Source organism: Scyliorhinus torazame, chromosome 6, assembly GCF_047496885.1.
Source record: "Scyliorhinus torazame isolate Kashiwa2021f chromosome 6, sScyTor2.1, whole genome shotgun sequence".
In the NCBI taxonomy this organism is placed as follows: domain Eukaryota; kingdom Metazoa; phylum Chordata; class Chondrichthyes; order Carcharhiniformes; family Scyliorhinidae; genus Scyliorhinus; species Scyliorhinus torazame.
Window position 1 is genome coordinate 273,575,843 of NC_092712.1, and position 19,727 is coordinate 273,595,569.

At 46.8% G+C, this 19,727-nt stretch overlaps 1 long non-coding RNA gene across 8 annotated transcripts in view; it reads left to right on the top strand.

The window, feature by feature from the left end:
• The window catches only part of LOC140425435 (uncharacterized), a 153,710-nt gene that overhangs the window by 18,938 nt on the left and 115,045 nt on the right, over positions 1-19,727 (top strand). For 2 of the 8 annotated variants that reach the window (XR_011947859.1, XR_011947860.1), the window contains exon 4: positions 15,696-18,153. The exons of the other annotated variants lie outside the window; for them this stretch is intronic. This is a non-coding gene — a long non-coding RNA (uncharacterized lncRNA). The remainder of the gene's footprint in view (positions 1-15,695; positions 18,154-19,727) is intronic. 8 annotated transcript variants of the gene reach the window in all.

A 19,727-nucleotide genomic window follows, 5' to 3' on the forward strand; every position in this document is an offset into this window, starting at 1 on the left:
TGAGTCATCAAACATGGTGACATTTCAAACAGCTTAGTGTGGATTCATTGGCTGAATCAGTGCAGAATGTTTTTATGTAAAATTGCTTCAGCGGTTTAATATATGTATAAAAACAGCAGCCGTTTTATTATTTAGCATGGAGGATTTGACTTAATGGTATTGTCACGACACCTTGGGCTAGCACGCGGTTGATTCTGGCCCCACATAACCAGGAGTTGCAACACAAAATTATATTTTATTTCAAATATATAGGGTGGGATTCTCCGACCCCCCGCCGGGGATTTGGCGGCAGGGATTTAGCGGGGGGCGGGAATTGAGCCGCGCTGGTTGGCGGCCGCTGGCGACGGCCCCCCCGGTGGTTATCCGGCCCGTGATGGGCCGAGTGGCCGCCCGTTTTAGGCCCGTCCCGCCGGTGTAACCTTGCTGCGCAGGCGGCCTCCGGGGTCCTCGGAGAGCGGGGGGATCTGGCCCCGGGAGGTGCCCCCACGGTGGTCTGGTGCGCGATCAGGGCCCACCGATCCACGGGCAGGCCTGTTGCCATGGCACTCTAATATTCCGCGTCGGCCGCTGTGGTCCTCCGCCATGGCCGACGCGGAGATGAACCCCCCCATACGCACGCGCTGGGATGACGCCAGCACACACTGGCGCTCCCGCGCATGCACCAACTTGCGCCGGCCGGCGAAGGCCCTTCGGTGCTGGTTGGTGTGGCGCAAACCACTCTGGCGCCAGCCTAGCTCCTGAAGGTGAAGAGGATTCCGCACCTTTGGGGCGGCCCGACGCCGGAGTGGTTCCCGCAGAATCCCACCCATAATCTTGTGCAGCACGGTGGTGCAGTGAGTAGCACTGCTGCCTCACGGCGCTGTGGTCCCAGGTTCGATCCCGGTTCTGGGTCACTGTCCATGTGGAGTTTGCACATTCCGTGTTTGCGTGGGTTTCGCCCCCCACAACCCAAAGATGTACAGCGTAAGTGGATTGACCATGCTAAACTGCCCCTTAATTGGAAAAAATGAATTGGGTACTCTAACTGTATTTTAAGAAATATAGAACCTTTATTATTGTCACAAGTATACACTGCAATGAAGGTACTGTGAAAATCCCCAAGTTGCCACACTCCGGCGCCTGTTCGGGTACACAGAGGGAGAATTCAGAATGTCCAATTCACCTTTTGGGACTGTGGGAGGAAACCAGAGCACCCGGAGGAAACCCATGCAGACATGGGGAGAACATGCAGACTCCGCACACACAGTGACCCAAGCCGGGAATCAAACCTGGGATCCTGGTGCTGTGAAGCAACAGTGCTAACCACTGTGCTACCGTGCTGCCCTTTATACCCGAGGGCCTTAGTTGAGCCCAATAAGCTACAGTCACCAGGTTTGGAACTTTAACACAAGTAACCTTTTATTATGTACAGTATCATAATTAAAGTGGCTGAAAAATCTAACTGACTATCTAATGCCCCTTTCCCAACTCCCTCCCACCCCCCTTCTAACTGTCCCCGCTCTCTACATACACACACACAGACAAAATAACAACATAGAAGGGAAAGAGTGGTTAAGAAAATATTAATAAAATAAAAGGATAAAAGATCTTTGATGCACTAGGATGACTTCAAGTTAATGTCTTTCTGAAGTTCAAGCTTTCGTTTCGGTACTTCTTCCTTCTAGGCTTGGGATGGTTTTCTCCGGCAAGTTTGTCTACTTTCTCTGTAGATTAAGGATCATTTCAGGGTTACAGCAAAGATGTGCCAGCACTCACTGGTTTTAGAACAATAAAGCAGTGCTCTCACTTCAGCAGGCAAGAGAGAGGGACAACACAATCCTTCTCTTTCCACGGTCTAAACAGTTCCGTCAAGCTCGCTCAGAAAGCATCATGCAGGGACCAATCACTGACTGTTATCAGCAGAACATTGGCACTGGCCAACCTACCTGTTGCCAGTTAGCCAATCGAACCGACTTCCTCCAAAGCTGAGATTCACTCGGTGCTGATGAGTCTGCCTTTTCCTCTCCAATATACGAAACCTAGGAACACCCTGTCAATCATAGAATTATAGAATTTACAGTGCAGAAGGAGGCCATTCGGCCTATCAAGTCTGCACTGGCTCTTGGAAAGAGAACCCTACTTAAGGCCACACCTTTACTCTAACCCCGTAACCCAGTAACCCCACCTCACTGTTTTGGACACTAAGGGCAATTTATCATGGCCAATCCACCTAACCTGCACATCTTGGACTGTGGGTGGAAACCGGAAACCCATGCAGATACGGGGAGAACGTGCATACTCCGCACAGACAGTGACCCAAGCTGGGAATCCAACCTGGGACCCTGGAGCTGTGAAGCAACTGTGCTAATCACTGTGCTACCGTGCTGTCCTGGCAAGCACTCTTCTGCTTAAAGGTACAGGCTGTTTATAGGTCCGCGGACCATAAATAATAAAAGCAAAGAAATGGGGACAAAGGATATAAACAGGATGGACTCTTGCAGTATGAACAAGGAATCTAACTTGGCGTGACTAATTTTGTTCTGTGGAAAACATTTTTTTAGGACAGCTCTTTGTTCTCATGACATGTGGAGATAAACTAACTGCCGCTTCCTCAAAATCATTGGGGGGGGGGACATATTATGGGGAAGCCCTTTAATTATATTTAGGTTTATTGAAATGAAAGGGCGGGAACCTCGTTATGTCCCCAGCGGGAATCTCGTTTCCCGACTCTTCTGAGATGGGGCTGATTTAGCACAGGGCTAAATCGCTGGCTTTTCAAGCAGACCAAGGCAGGCCAGCAGCACGGTTCAATTCCCGTACCAGCCTCCCCGAATGGCGACGAGGGAGGGGCTTTTCACAGTAACTTCATTTGAAGCCTACTTGTGACAATAAGCGATTTTCATTTCATTTCATTTCAAGTAATTTGATTGCTGTGTTGGACAGTGGTTCAAGTTAATGTCAAAATAAACAGATTCACTGACTCCTGCATTACTTTTCAGAACCAGAGCTACAACACCAATCCAAGCATATGAGCTATCCTAGAACATGCGTGTCACTGTATAGCAAACCAGTGGCGATCAACAGTCTGCTTTTTGAAGAATAAATTTAGAGTACCCAATTATTTTTTTCCAATTAAGGGGCAATTTAACGTGGCCAATCCACCTACCCCGCGCATCTTTTGTGTTGCGGGGGTGAGACCCACACAAACATGGGGAGAATGTGCAAACACCACACGGACAATGACCCGGGACCAGGATCGAACCTGGGTCCTCAGCGCTGTGAGGCAGCAGTGCTAACCACTGCACCACCGTGCCTCCCCGATCAACAGTATTCTATGGTGGTGTAGAATGATAGTGCTAATGAATACATACAATCATTTTAGAGAGATCTGTGAGGCACTGTAATTCATTACAACAACAATCCCATTCTCCCACTAAACCTCCAAACAGCATCACGCATGTTAACATAAACAAATAACAAAAAGGAATCAGGAATCACCCAGAGCCACCATTAACATGTGCAGTCCCCCTCCCCAAACCCCCCCAACGTGCACCCTCCCCCCCCACTAACATTAGTTCGATGTTATCCAATTCTTGAAAGTGCATAATGAATAACACCCATGAACTGTAGAACCCCTCCATCCATCCCCTCTGTTCAAACTTAACCTTCTCGTGAATGAAGAATTCCAACAGGTCCCCCCGCCACGCCAGGGCACAGGGTGGAGAGGTTGATCTCCATCCCAACAGGATCCGCCTTCGGGCAATCAACGAGGTTAAGGCTACAACATCTGCCTCCGCACCCGTTTCCAACCCCGGCTGGTCCAACACCCCGAATATGGCCTCCCGAGGGCCCGGGTCCAGTTTCACCTGCACCACTTTAGAGATGACCCTAAAAACCTCCTTCCAGTAATCCTCCAGCTTTGGACAGGACCAAAACATAAGAACGTGATTTGCAGCCGACATTAACCCCTTCTCCAGTCCCCCTTGTCGTCAGCAATGTGGAGGTCGGCTCCACCGGGAAGCTTTCTATCTCCTTCCTGGCAAAATCTAGAACCTGCATGTATCTAAACATTTCCCCCTGCTCCAGCCCATACTTCGCTCCCAGCTCCTTCAATCCTGCAAACCGACTTCCAAGAAACATATCTTTTAGTGTCTTAATCCCCTTCCCCTCCCATTTCCGCAAACGTCCGTTCCCCTTCCCTGGCTCAAATCTGTGGTTCCCCCGAATCTAAGGGTTTATTTGTTGTTGACTTTATGCACAGACTATACTATTTTGCTTACATAACCACAGAAACCAAACTGGAAAAAAATGATTAATTGTGTTGTGTTTTTTGAGACATTTTGTCTTGTCACACTTGAGTATAATCCCAAGTATATTGAGTATTATGGACTGTTAAATCTTACTTTGTGAAAGTGGCCGCAAATCCTGTTAAGATGGCTGCCATTTAACATGTGACTATGGACATTTAAACTGGTCAGTATCTGATTCTTTAGCCAATATTTAGTAAATGGGGGGCCTGAATAAGGATATTTTGCAGCCACCAGTGAAGTTTGCACATCTCATGCTTAAGAGTGAAGCAGCCTTTGAAGTGTAGGGGATCTCTACACTGTTGGCCTCCCAAGTGTCATTTTGAACAAAGGAGAATATATATGTATTTTTAATGAGTGCCCAATTATTTTTTTTCCAATTAAAGGGCAATTTTAGTGTAGCCAATCCACCTACCATGCAGACACGAGGAGAATGTGCAAACTCCACATGGCAGTTACCCGGGGTCGGGATTGAACCCGGGTCCTTGGCACCATGAGGCAGCGGTGCTAATGACTGCGCAGCCGTGGATTTCAGAAGTGGTAAATCTGTGATCATGTGACTGAAACTAACTTTCAGGCACTGCAGTTTAAAATACTGCAGTTTTCTGAACAAAGCAAATCCAGCAGAGAAACATCTTAAACACCTGAACCATTTGAACCATCTTCTAATGCATCCAAAACACTGTACTTGTTCCAGCTTCACAGCCTACCTGAGAACCAAGCTCCTGGCTAGCCATCTACAAGAGACATTACAGCTTCATGAGAATCCATTGTTTCTAAAATACCTTTACTTCAACTAAAGGATTAACTTAACAAAGAAGACGTTAGGCCTGTAATGACATAGAGACTGCGTTAAATCCCATTTTTATAATTACGGCTTTAACTCCATCGGTATTTGTGTGAGTGATGTTGTGAATGAGACGAGTGATTGAGATGTTATGTTCTAACCATCTGGGGAAAATGCATGATAACAAATAACTTACTTATTTTTAAAATAACTAAAAAGCCTGCTGCTGGAATTAATTTAAATTTAGGAAAACTCACTGAGGGAAAAGGACTACACGCAGCTTACACACGAGCATCCTGACTATGGACTGGCAGGGCCCACACAAATTCTTTCTTTTTAACTAAATTTAGAGTACCCAATTATTTTTTTCAATTAAGGGGCAATCCACGTACCCTGCACACCTTTGGGCTGTGGGGGTGAGACCCACGCAGATACGGGGAGAATGTGCCAGCTCCACACAGACAGTAACCCGGACCGGGATGGAATCCAAGTCCTCGGTGCCGTGAGACAGCAGTGCTACCCACTGCACCACAGTGCCGCCCCAGGGACCCCACAAATTCTGTCTGAAAAAGAATTGGGGACTTCTCTGGGATTTAAGTATATTGCAAATGAGCCACATTTGACCTTTAAAGAAATTGGAAGAACCAGCAATAAGCTTTGTGAATACTAACAATAAGCAGTAAGATTGTTGAATAGGCAGCAAAGTAGCAAATCAGGCAGTGACCCTTGCTGCAAAAATGAAGTCCTCCAGAAGTACCTCTTTAAGCGTGGCAGAGCCTGACAAAGTTCCTGAGAGCCACTGGAGTTTTGTCTTCAAGGAACCGTGCCCCGCACTCCTAAAGAAATGAGCAAGTCCATTGTGCTGCTCAGATATACCGGGGTCACTCAATCCTTCCCCCAGAAACGTCCTTGAATGCAAAGGTGTTAATCAATGGAGTTGGAGCAGGCTACATCCCCATTTCTCTCCATCAAATCTATTTACAGAGCGATCTGACCTAGAATTTTCCATGAGCTGCCGGTGGTAGGGTATAGATTTCTTATTTGGGAATTATTTGGCTAGCAGCAAGGTGGCAGTGTCCTCAATAGTCCTGGACTGTTCAAGCAAGAGAAGCAGCTAGAGGAGGAAGCCCCCTGGTTTTAGTGATAGACTTGTCATGTGAGAGTACCTTTAAGAAATGGGGGTTTATAAAATAGCTGTAGTGGATGTACCTTTAAGAAATGGGTGTTTATCAGTGATGTCAGAGTGTGGGTGGAACTGGACTGTCTGTCTGCTTTTACTTTCACTTTGGGCTCACAGCTACAGGGTGTGTTTAGTTTTGTTTTAGATTTGGAGAAGCTGCAGTCACAGCAAGATGTGTTTGAACCTCTGCAAGCTAAAGAATGTTCATTTGATGATTTCAAAGTGGTAACTGCTCTCAGTAGTGAAGTTAAACCTGATGTCTTTCTGTAAAAAGGAGCTTGGTTCTTTTTGTCTTATGGATGTTGCAAGGAAAGACTAAGAGTTACTTAGCGTACTGTATTCTTTGGGGGATTTATTGGTGTTGATAGTTGTTAAGATGTTTACTGTGGGTTTATAAAGTGTTAACTTGTTTCATAAATAAACATTGTTTTAATTTAAAAGTACTGTAGATTTCTGTTGCATCACACCTGTAAAGTAGGCTCGTGTGCTCCCCAATAACCACAATCTATTAAAAGTTGTGTGTCAGATGAACTCCATGATACACGTTGGGGTTCTCCATATCCTGGCCCATAACAGACTAGTGATCCAATCCCAAACCAGACAGGTGAATTTAAACAAGAAGGGGCCAGCACTCCAGCTGGATGAGTCGGAGGTCTGAATGGCTGAAACCTTCTTTGGATACCAGTCTGAAGAAGAGGAGGAGTTGAACCTCCCTAATTAAATAACAGCAGGCAGATTCTGATTTAAAGCGTGTAGCACAGATTGCCTGCTCTGAGGAGGATGCTGCCCAGGTCCCGAGTGCTAGTAATGGAAGTGAAGGCCCACCGGGGAGGCCGGCAAATGAGGAATGGATGGAGCTGCACCAAATTATAGTACCGCCCAGGATACCATAAGAAAACTTGACTGGAAGGGACCACACAAATTCAATCTGTAACAGTCTTGAAAAGGTTTTATCGTTGTGAGTATTCATCATTTTTCTAACGTTGACTTCTCTAAAACTCAACATTACTGCAGCTCAAATCCTTAAAGCTTTGTCGCAATCTGGCATAATATTCCACAGAGGATTAAAACTAGTTTGGAAGTTTTTCCTGTAAACATTGTACACAACAGGCTTTGCACGGTTCAAGGATACAATGTATTTTGAAAGGAACGTGGTGCTGGTAAACTTTTATTTTTGGGGTTTTCATAGAAATCATAGAATCCCTGCAGTGCAGTAGGAGGCCATTCGGCCCATTGAGTCTGCACTGACCCTTCAAAAGAGCACCCTATCCATTTCCACCCCGCCCTATCCCCGTAACCCCATAGCCTACCCTACACATCCCTCGACACTAAGGAGAAATTTATCATGGCCACCTAACCCGCACATCTTTGGACTGTAGGAGAAACCCGGAGCATCTGCAGGAAACCCACACATACATGGGGAGAACGTGTAAACTCCATTCAGTCATCCAAGACAAGAATTGAACCCAGGTCCCCACAGGGCTAACTGTACCATCATGCTGCCCCTTTAAGTGTCAACGTGTTGAACCGTAACTATCTTACATTGTACACTACCCTAAGTCTTATCTTACTCACAACACACCCAATGTGCATGATTTTTCATGCTTTCAGATCTGATTATTGATTGAATTTTCTTCTATGTGGGATTCGCATACACATCCTGACAGTAACACTGATACTGAAACTAGAGAGCAAAAGTAGCCTGATTCCGTCGTGCGGAGCGAACCTGACATTGCAGCAGAGTAGGAGTCTTTGAGTCTCTTGTTGGGCGATGCGCCCTTTAATTAGTATGAGGCAGGATTTCCGTCCCATCTCCAGGAGGAAGACCCGCCTCATAGACCTGTTGGCCAATCAGAGGCCTGCTGCACCACCAGGATCAGTAGCTGTTGGTAGCCCGGTATTGCAGGAGACCCAGGAGAAAGAAGAACCACCAACGCCCTCAAACCCAAGTAAATCTGGGACCTCCTCGGGACAGGGTTGGCAGGACCTGGCAAGGGAGCTGGGGGAGCATGTTGAACAATGTTGAGGGGGAGGGGGTGCTGTGGTGGGAAAGGCCGATGCAAGGCGTCTTACCTGAGGGGGAAGGGCTCCCATCGGCTCAGGCGACCTGGGAAGGAGGAACTACCCTTTCACTGACCAGCAGCCTGCAGCGGGATTAAACCGGTTGTGCTATAGGTTGGGCATAGGCCTCTCACACTGTCCATTAAATCAGAGTGAGCAGCAGGATGAAGCCCTTAATTAAGCATTAATTGGCCACTTTAGGGCCACAACTGGGCACTGGGTGGTAGGCCCACGTGCATCTACCTTGGGCCATAAAATCAAGGTGGGTTTGGGTGGTTCTGTCGCAAATGCCATACTGCCCTAATTTACCTATCCACCCACCTATTTCTCCACCCATGGGTCGCCTATAAAATTCAGCCCTTAATTGCATGAAAGCAGTGAAGTGTGAGAACAGCTCGAGTAAGCAGCTATGCATTGATTTGAGGTTTGCACTAATATGGAATAGCTCCAGCTCTGACATACTCACAGTTGAGAAATGGCCATATAGCTGGGCTTTGTTTCAAGAGGGTGGTATCCAAAATGTGTGTGTGAATGGATTTGCTACTGACTTTCAGGAGGTAGCTGAATGAGTCCCTGGATGGAGAACAACCTCCCTCAAATGTCAGGGCAATTTATAAGTGCACAGCCCTTTAATTCTTCTCGTGTGGCTGTGGTCATTTAAAGGGGTGACTTGATTACATCTGTGCAGTGACTTCACTTAACGAGAACATTGAGGTAGCGCCGTCTTGAATTGTAGATATTTAATAGAGGCAGAAATCCTGAGTGTTTACAGCTGCTGTAGGCTCTTGGAACATGCTTGGTTTCCTTGTGGGATTATGGAGGAATTTGGCATGCTTTTTCACGAACTTGGCCTTAAAGTCTTTCCACCGCTCCGAGGATATTGCATGACCTGGGTTGATGATCAATGTAGCTTCCACTATGTCTGTACGATACAGGTCCAATGGACTGGTTTGTTTTTGCTGGTCCATTCCTTGTATGTTCACAGCCAAGCACCAAAGGTGTGGCTACTTTTCATGAGTGTTCTTGTGGAATATTCCAGGAGAACAGTCAGAAATCGACAGGCCAGAAAATGTAATGTACTTTTCCTATTCCGGCTATGAAAATGACAAAATTACTGAGGAAAGATATATTGGGATTTTTTACCCTTAGAAACAGATGGGTTTGGGTGTGGTAGGAAGTTAAAATGTTAGAATTCTCAAACCCAAAGTCAAGCTGCTTCAAATCCACTCATTTCCAGTTTAAACGGAGGTGGAAAAAGTGGCAGATCATTAAACTGGTCTCAGGAGGTGGCTCTTCAGGCCTTTTCAGAAGGCTGTGTTGTCACCATTTTAACATGGTTTCCATTTTTAGTGCATGTTGACCAGGTTTCCCAGGCCTTGAAAAATCAGGCAGCCATTAGGAGGTGAGGTAGGCTGGTTCCAAAGAAAGTTGCCCTTCCAGCACTGTTTGTGGTCCAGGAGGAGCTCATATGTGTCCTCCAGATCCAGGGAGTTAATCTTGGAAATCACCTCCCCCCACCCTTCCCTCCACTCCCCTCAACCCCAACTGTGATTTGTTGGACCCCTCCCCCCTCATATCGTAACATCTCTGATTTTCAATTCTTTGCCTCTGGTAAAGAACCCCAATGCCTGCCTTACAGTTTTTCCAGGCCTTATTAATATGTATCACGACTTAGTCATTGCATATCAGCACTGTTAGACTCCTGTGACTTTACTGCGCCATGTAGGCACCTCTTTTCCAAGGAAATGTTATTTTTAAATATATATTTTTGGGGATGTGGGCTTCGCTGGCTAGGCCAGCATTTGTTGCCCATCACTAATTGTCCTTGAGATGGTGGTGGTGAGCTGCCTTATTGAACCTCTGCAGTCATGCAGTGTAGATACACCCACTGTGCTGCTAGGGAGGGTGTTCCATGATTTTGACACAGACCAGCCACTTTCTTCTCTTTACTAACATGCACCGGCTCATATTGATCTTTATTGAAATTAATTTGCAAATTACAACTCCATTTAGCAAACGTATTAATGTCACCTTGCATTTTGTCACATTCCTGTCTCCGTGTTAACAATGGAACACATTCCTGTCTCCTCCAGCACGGTAGCATTGTGGATAGCACAATTGCTTCACAGCTCCAGGGTCCCAGGTTCGATTCCGGCTTGGGTCACTGTCTGTGCGGAGTCTGCACATCCTCCCCGTGTGTGCGTGGGTTTCCTCCGGGTGCTCTGGTTTCCTCCCACAGTCCAAAGATGTGTAGGTTAGGTGGAGTGGCCGTGATAAATTGCCCTTAGTGTCCAAAATTGCCCTTAGCGTTGGGTGGGGTTACTGGGTTATGGGGATAGGGTGGAGGTGTTGACCTTGGGTAGGGTGCCCTTTCCAAGAGCTGGTGCAGACTCGATGGGCCGAATGGCCTCCTTCTGCACTGTAAATTCTATGATAATCTATGATAATATCCCCTAAATTTGGTGTTGCGTGAATGTTCAGACGTTCTGCTTCCTGCTTGTGCCCCTTCCTACCTTCCTCTGCATCATTGCCAGATGTTGATCTTGAACTGAATCTCTGAATCCACTCATTTCCAGTTTTAACGGAGATAGAAATTCTCTGGAATTCTCTCCCCAAATCACTTTTGCTTTCAACCTCCTCCAAATTTGGAGGAGCCGTGTTTTCCAGCGTGGCGTGCCCCGCCGGCAGCGGGATTCTTCGTTCCCGCAGCCGGCCAGTGGGGTTTCCCATTGTGGTCACACCACACCGTCGGGAAACCTGCGGGCGTGGGTACACTGCCGCGGACCGGAGGAACCCATCGAAGGAGAATTCCCACGTCTTTATCTCTGCTTTCAGTCTCTTTTACTCTTGCATCCATTTTCCTTCTGGGGTGTCCATCCCTCCATCCTATAAAGCAATCCTTTGACCTTATTCTATACGACAAATACAATATAAATTGTGGTTCCTTTCTGTTATGGCTTTGTCCCATGTCAAAACAATTGTTTCATGAAATGCTGCAGCCACGTTAATGCTAAACCCGACAGCTAAATTCCCATGAAGATCTGGAATTATAGGTAGCCAAATGGTGAAATCTGTTCACCAGATTTGGGCAGCTTCACAAATAATTGTTGACATTTCTCTCTTCTGGGGCGAGATTCTCCGACCCCCCGCCGGGTCGGAGAATCGGCGGGGGCTGGCGTGAATCCCGCCCCCGCCGGTTGCCGAATTCTCCGGCACCGGATATTCGGAGGGGGCGGGAATCGCGCCGCGCCGGTTGGCGGCCCCCCCCGGCAATTCTCCAGCCCGGATGGGCCGAAGTCCCGCCGCTAAAATGCCTGTCCCGCCGGCGTAGATTAAACCACCTACCTTACCGGCGGGACAAGGCGGCGCGGGCGGGCTCCGGGGTCCTGGGGGGGGGGGGGGCGCGGGGCGATCTGGCCCCGGGGGGTGCCCCCACGGTGGCCTGGCCCGCGATCGGGGCCCACCGATCCGCGGGCGGGCCTGTGCCGTGGGGGCACTCTTTTCCTTCCGCCTTCGCCACGGTCTCCACCATGGTGGAGGCGGAAGAGACTCCCTCCACTGCGCATGCGCGGGAATGCCGTCAGCGGCTGCTAACGCTCCCGCGCATGCGCCGCCCGGCAATGTCATTTCCGCGCCAGCTGGCGGGGCACCAAAGGCCTTTTCCGCCAGCTGGCGGGGCGGAAATTCGTCCGGCGCGGGCCTAGCCCCTTAAGGTTGGGGCTCGGCCCGCCCAAGATGCGGAGCATTCCGCACCTTTGGGGCGGCGCGGTGCCCGACTGATTTGCGCCGCTTTGGGCGCCAGTCGGCGGACATCGCGCCGATACCGAAGAATTTCGCCCCTGGTTCCCTCCACTCATAAATCTGAGGCTAGCCAGGGATAGTTCCCAAAGGCTTTCCTAATGACTGTCAGCTCGAGGCAGCTTGTTGGCACTGACTTTGTACGTTCAGCTTCTTTGTTCAGATCTGTGGGGCTGCGCCACCACATTCACACTTTACTCCTTTTTAACTTTATTACTTGAGCAACAGGCATCTATCTATCGATGAACCTTTTAATGCCTGAATTATTATAGTTGGTTTGTACATTGATCTCCCAGTGCTTCAGTTTAACTGTGAAGAGCTGTAGCTCCCTCTATGGCAACATTATTCGACGATCTCTCAAAGAAAACCCCCCAGACATCCCAAAAGCAATACATTAGATTTCAGTTTGGAGCGAATTGTGAATTGTTTAAATTTATAATGCATTGTCAATCTTAAATGTTGATGCATTTGAATAGGTGCACAAACTGTGAGAAAACAGCAATGTTGACTATTGTTTGGTGTATGCCATGATTCCCTGACTGCTCAGTTTTGGTCACTTTGATGACTATATAAGATGTGAGGGGGGAATGGTATGAGGGCAGGTGGGGTGTGCGGGATGATGGTACTTTAAGGGAGTTAGAGGGTCCTTTCGACTCCTGAGAGTGTCAGGGACACCAAAAATTGAGATGCCTCACAGATGTTTCAGCTCATTTGTTTAAATAAATAACAGCTATTGGAATATAACCAGAGGAAGTAACCGATGACATACAATGAAAAGTGCTACTGATCAGAAAGGGAAGAAGGAAACAGACAATAGCCTATCATGTCACCTCTTTGATCAGCAGATGCCGAATGAATTGGCACAAAATCTGGTTATTGGAATAAACATAAACCTGTTCAGATTGAATATTCGCTGCATACCTAGAAAGGGGAGCAGACGTGAAGGCCATGAAAGGAAGGGTTAATGCCTGCTGTAAATAATGAGAGTTGATGTAAAACACCAGAGAGAGGGCAAGATGCTTTTCTGGAATCATACACTTCCTGCTAATGCAGATCACATTCTACTCTGTGAATCAAAGAGAGAGCAAAATACTGGCACAACAATTCCAACTAAGAAAATGTCATCAGTCAGCTCAGTTATCACAGGATTTACAGGAGACTCAAAATGTCCCTGTTGGCAGCAATAGCACTTTTTTATATTCTTGCAATGTAGAGGATGTCAAAAAGCAGCAAGCGAGAAATTTAAAATTGCTTCACAGTGAGTTATCAGAACACAGCGCTGTCGGGGCTGTCTGTAATTTTCAACTTTAATCCTCACCATCAACACACCTTCCAAGCTGATAATAGCCAGAATCAAAGTATAATGAATACATTTTCTTGTATTTGAAGGAAAACATTTGAAGGTAAATTGAATATGGAATATATTACCCCTGTAAGAAGCCTGCACAGCTTGGTTTTTTCCAAGGTTCCCTGGACCCCAATCTTGGATAACTAATTGCAGTATTTGGATTACCTAAATGATGCTCTCTGCATACTCTAGAGGAAATGATTTGTACCACGTGTTCAGGGGTGTAATGAACTGTTGGTCTTCAAGTAATTTGTAAAATTGAAATAATTCCCGCTGTGCCTACCGTGCTACCTTGACTACACCACAAGCTATACAGGTATACATTCCTAGCAGCCTCTTATACCCCACCAAATATGTTGAATACTGTTACTTGGACAATATTGCAGGTGGCCATTGGTCTATCATCGCTTGGAGCAGTGATGTTGTTATCAGCCACAATTAAAACATTCTGAATTGCACTTTGATAATCATAGCAATCGTCATGTTAGAGGAAGCATGGAAGTTATAGCTGTGGGTGGGGGTCCCAAAATCCCAGAGATTGTGACAGAGGGGTGAATTCTCAACCAGCTGGATTCTCCATTCCAGTGCACCGCCGTCCGACGGTATCCTGCGGTGTGGGGAGGCTACAATAAAACATCTCATTGGCCAGCGGTGGAATTGAGAACTCCACTGGCAGCGATAGCGAGCTGCCGAGAAACACTCGACTGGTGAGGTGGAGAATTCACCCCAGAGCTTTTTACAGAATGTGTTTAACACTTCCTGCTTGGAGGGAGTGATCAGCATTACACCATCTATGAGGGTACCTTATATACTCGTTGATGCAGACTAAAATGGAGAGACATCCATATGAAAACAATAGATATCTTGCTGCCACTACTCATTAACAGTAACGCACTGAAACACAACATTCCATGAATAAAGGTTATACTAAAACACAATGTCATCATGTTTGAATAATGTACTGGAAGACAATACCTCATGTCTGAATAAAGTATTTGAACACATCCCCTCATGTTGAAATAATGTACTGGAACACAACTCTGCACACTGCATAATGTTTTGGGGAAAAAAGCATAATGATCGAGTAATGTATTATAAGGCAACAACTGATGTAAGAACAAAGTGGTGGAACATAATCCCTCCTGTTGGGATAATGTGCTGGAACACAACTCCTCATGTTGGGCTAATGTACTGGAACATAGAAACATAGAAATAGGAGCAGGAGGAGACCATTCGGCCCTTCGAGCCTGCTTCGCCATTCATTATGAACACGCTGATCATCGAACTCAATAGCCTAATCCCACATTCTCCCCATATCCTTTGATCCCCTTCACCCAAAGTGCTATATCTAACTGCTTTGTGAAAACATGCAGGGCGGGATTCTCTCATCCCGTGGCAGAGTGTCCACTCCGTCCTAAACGCCGTTGCATTTTACGACCGCGTGAACGGGCCGCTCCCAGGATTAATTCTGGCCCCCGATAGCATGGCACTGGAGTGGTTCACGCTGCTCCGGCTGCCGATCCTGGCACGAACTGGGCGCCGCGAGATCCGCACATGCGCAGTAACGCCGGCGCCAACGCGCGCATGTGCAGAGGCTTCCTTCAACGCGCCGGCCCCAACGCAACATGGCGCAGGACTACAGGGGCCGGCATGTAGGAAACGCGGCACGTAGGCCAGGCCGCATCGGAGGCCACCCCCGGGGTTGGAGCCCCCCTCCCCTCCCACAGGCTGCCACCCGACCCTTCCACACTGAGTTCCCGCCGGCTGAAGCAGGTGTGGACAGCGCCGGCGGGACTCAGCGTTTCCACGACGGCTGCTCGGCCCATCCCGGCCTGAGAATCGGCAGGCTGGCCGTGTAGGGCGGCCCGCAACCGACGCCAATGGTGCCGATTCTCCGATTTGCGGCGAATCGTGTGCCGGCGTCAGTGCGGTGTGGCCTGGTCGCAGGGATTCTCCGGCCTGGCCCAGGGCTGAGAGAATCCCGCCCCCAATGTTTTGGCCTCAGCTACTTCCTGTGGTACTGAAGAAATGTTTCCTCATCTCTGTCCTAAATGGTCTACCCTGTATCCTCAGACTGTGACTCCTGGTTCTATGCTCACCCACTATCAGGAACATCCTTCCTGCATCTACCCTGTCCAGTCCTGTTAGAATTTTATACGTTTCTATGAGATGTATTTCATTCTTCTGAACTCCAATGGATACAATCCTAACCGATTCAATCTCTCCTCATCCCAGTCCCACCATCCCAGGAATCAGTTTGGTAAATCTTCGCTGCACTCCCCCTAGAATAATGTACTGGAACACAACGCCTCACGTTGGGGTAATGTACTGGAACACAGCTCCTCATTTGGAATAATGAACTGGAACCCAACTCATGTTGGGATAATGTACTGGAGCACAACTCATGTTGGGATAATGTACTGGAGCACAACTCATGTTGGGATAATGTACTGGAACACAACTCATGTTGGGATAATGTACTGGAACACAACTCCTCATGTTGGGATAATGTAGTGGAACACAGCTCCTCATTTGGAATAATGAACTGGAACCCAACTCATGTTGGGATAATGTACTGGAGCACAACTCATGTTGGGATAATGTACTGGAGCACAACTCATGTTGGGATAATGTACTGGAACACAACTCATGTTGGGATAATGTACTGGAACACAGCTCCTCATGTTGGGATAATGTACTGGAACCCAACTCATGTTGGGATAATGTACTGGAACACAGCTCCTCATGTTGGGATAATGTACTGGAACACAGCTCCTCATGTTGGGATAATGTACTGGAACACAATTCTTCATATTGCGATAATGTCCTGGAACACCAGTCCTCATGTTGGGATAATGTGCTGGAACACAACTCCTCATTTGAAATAATGTAGTGGAACACAACTCATGTTGGGATAATGTACTGGAACACGACTCATGTTGGGATAATGTACTGGACACAACTCCTCATGTTGGGATAATGTAGTGGAACACAGCTCCTCATTTGGAATAATGAACTGGAACCCAACTCATGTTGGGATAATGTACTGGAGCACAACTCACGTTGGGATAATGTACTGGAGCACAACTCATGTTGGGATAATGTACTGGAACACAACTCATGTTGGGATAATGTACTGGAACACAGCTCCTCATGTTGGGATAATGTACTGGAACCCAACTCATGTTGGGATAATGTACTGGAACACAGCTCCTCATGTTGGGATAATGTACTGGAACACAGCTCCTCATGTTGGGATAATGTACTGGAACACAATTCTTCATATTGCGATAATATCCTGGAACACCAGTCTTCATGTTGGGATAATGTGCTGGAACACAACTCCTCATGTTGGGATAATGTATTGGAACACAGCTCCTCATGTTGGGATAATGTGCTGGAACACAACTCATGTTGGGATAATGTACTGGAACACAGCTCCTCATTTGGAATAATGTACTGGAACACAACTCATGTTGGGATAATGTACTGGAACACAGCTCCTCATTTGGAATAATGTACTGGAGCACAACTCATGTTGGGATAATGTACTGGAACCCAACTCCTGTTGGGATAATGTACTGGAACACAACTCCTCATTTGAAATAATGTAGTGGAACCCAACTCATGTTGGGATAATGTACTGGAACACAGCTCCTCATGTTGGGATAATGTACTGGAACACAATTCTTCATATTGCAATAATGTCCTGGAACACCAGTCCTCATGTTGGGATAATGTGCTGGAACACAACTCCTCCTGTTGGGATAATGTGCTGGAACACAGCTCCTCATGTTGGGATAATGTGCTGGAACACAGCTCCTCATGTTGGGATAATGTATTGGAACACAGCTCCTCATGTTGGGATAATGTGCTGGAACACAGCTCCTCACGTTGGGATAATGTGCTGGAACACAGCTCCTCATGTTGGGATAATGTGCTGGAACACAACTCCTCATGTTGGGATAATGTGCTGGAACACAGCTCCTCATGTTGGGATAATGTGCTGGAACACAGCTCCTCATGTTGGGATAATGTATTGGAACACAGCTCCTCATGTTGGGATAATGTGCTGGAACACAGCTCCTCACGTTGGGATAATGTGCTGGAACACAGCTCCTCATGTTGGGATAATGTACTGGAACACCGCTCCTCATGTTGGGATAATGTACTGGAACACAACTCATGTTGGAATAATGTACTGGAACACAACTCATGTTGGGATAATGTACTGGAACACAGCTCCTCATGTTGGGATAATGTACTGGAACACAACTCTTCATATTGCGATAATGTCCTGGAACACCACTTCTCATGTTGGGATAATGTATTGGAACACAGCTCCTCATGTTGGGATAATGTGCTGGAACACAGCTCCTCATGTTGGGATAATGTGCTGGAACACAGCTCCTCATGTTGGGATAATGTGCTGGAACACAGCTCCTCATGTTGGGATAATGTACTGGAACACAACTCCTCATATTGAAATAATGTGCTGGAACACAACTACTCATGTTGGAATTATGTACTGGAACACAACCCCTCATGTTGGGATATTGTACTGGAACACAACTCATGTTGGGATAACGTACTGCTTTGCTAGGACTAAATGCAACCCCTCATAAATGATCTACTCTCTAGGGAATCTCCAACAATCATAACAATATCCCATTAGACCATTATCTGTGATCAGGTAAGTGGTTGGAATGAATCATGACCTCACGTTTTACAACTCCTTAATTGCAGTTCTAACAGACATACTGCCTGTATATATTTTAAACCAGGGTTTTTAAATAATATTATTGAAACAAATATGAAATATAATATAAAACAATTTCTGCCTTCACCACAAACAGAACTCCTTGTGTTGGGATGATGTACTGGAACACAATTTCTCATGTTGGGATAATGTACTGGAACACAATTCCCCTTGCTGGGATAATGTACAAAGAACAAAGAAAAGTACAGCATGGCACAGGCCCTTTGGCCCTCCAAGCCTACGCCGTCCATGCTGCCCGTCTAACCTAAAACATTCTGCACTTCCGGAATCCTTATCCCTCTATTCCCATCCTATTCGTGTATTTGTCAAGATGCCCCTTCAATGTCACTATCGTACCTGCTTCCGCCACTTTCTTCGGCAGCGATTTCCAGGAACCCTCTACCCTCTGTGTAAAAGACTTCCTTTGCACATCTCCTGTTAACTCCGCCTCTCGCACCTTAAACCTATGTCCCCTAGTAATTGGTTCTTCTACCCTGGGAAAAGGCTTCTGACTATCCACTCTGTCCATGCCCCTCATAATTTTGTAGATTTCTATGTGGTCGTCCCTCAACCTCCGTCGCTCCACTGAGAACAAACCGAGTTTATCAAACTTCTCCTCATAGCTAATGCCCTCCGTTTCAGGCAACAACCTGGTAAACCTCTTCTTTACCTTCTCGAAAACCTCCACATTCTTCCGGTAGTGTGGCGACCAGAATTGAACACTATATTCCAAGTGTGGCCTAACTAAGGTTCTATACAGCTGCAGCATGATTTGTCTACTTAGTGCCCTGGCCGATGAAGACAAGAATGTCGTATGCCTTCTTGACTACCTTCTCCACCTGGGTTGCCACTTTCAGTGACATATTGACCTGTATATTCAAATCCCTCTTCTGACAATAGTTCTGCCATTTACTGTATATTTCACACCTGTAATAGACCTTCCAAAATGCATTACCTCACATTTGTACAGATTAAACTCCATCCATCATCTCTCCACCCAAGTCGCCAACCAATCTATATCCTACTGTATTCTCTGACAGTCCTCATTGCTACCCGCAATTCCACCAACCTTTGCGTCGTCTGCAACTTTACTGATCAGACCAGTTTCATTTTCCTTCAAATCCCTTATATATACTACAAACAACAGAGGTCCCAGCACTGATCCCTGTGGAACACCACGAGTCACGAGTAATTAGAAAAGCACCCTTCCACTGCCACCCTCCGTCTTCTATGACCTAGCCAGTTCTGTATCCATCTTGCCAGTTCACCATGATCCCGTGTGACTTCACCTTCTGTACCTGTCTGCCATGAGGGACCTTGTTAAAGGCCTTATTGAAGTCCATATTGACAACATCCACTGCCCTACCTTCGTCAATCATCTTAGTCACTTCCTCAAAACTTGATCAAGTTAGTGCGACATGACCTCCCCTTCACAAAACCATGCTGCCTCTCGCTAATATGTCCACTGCTACCAAATAGGAGTAAATCCTGTCTCAAAGAGTCCTCAC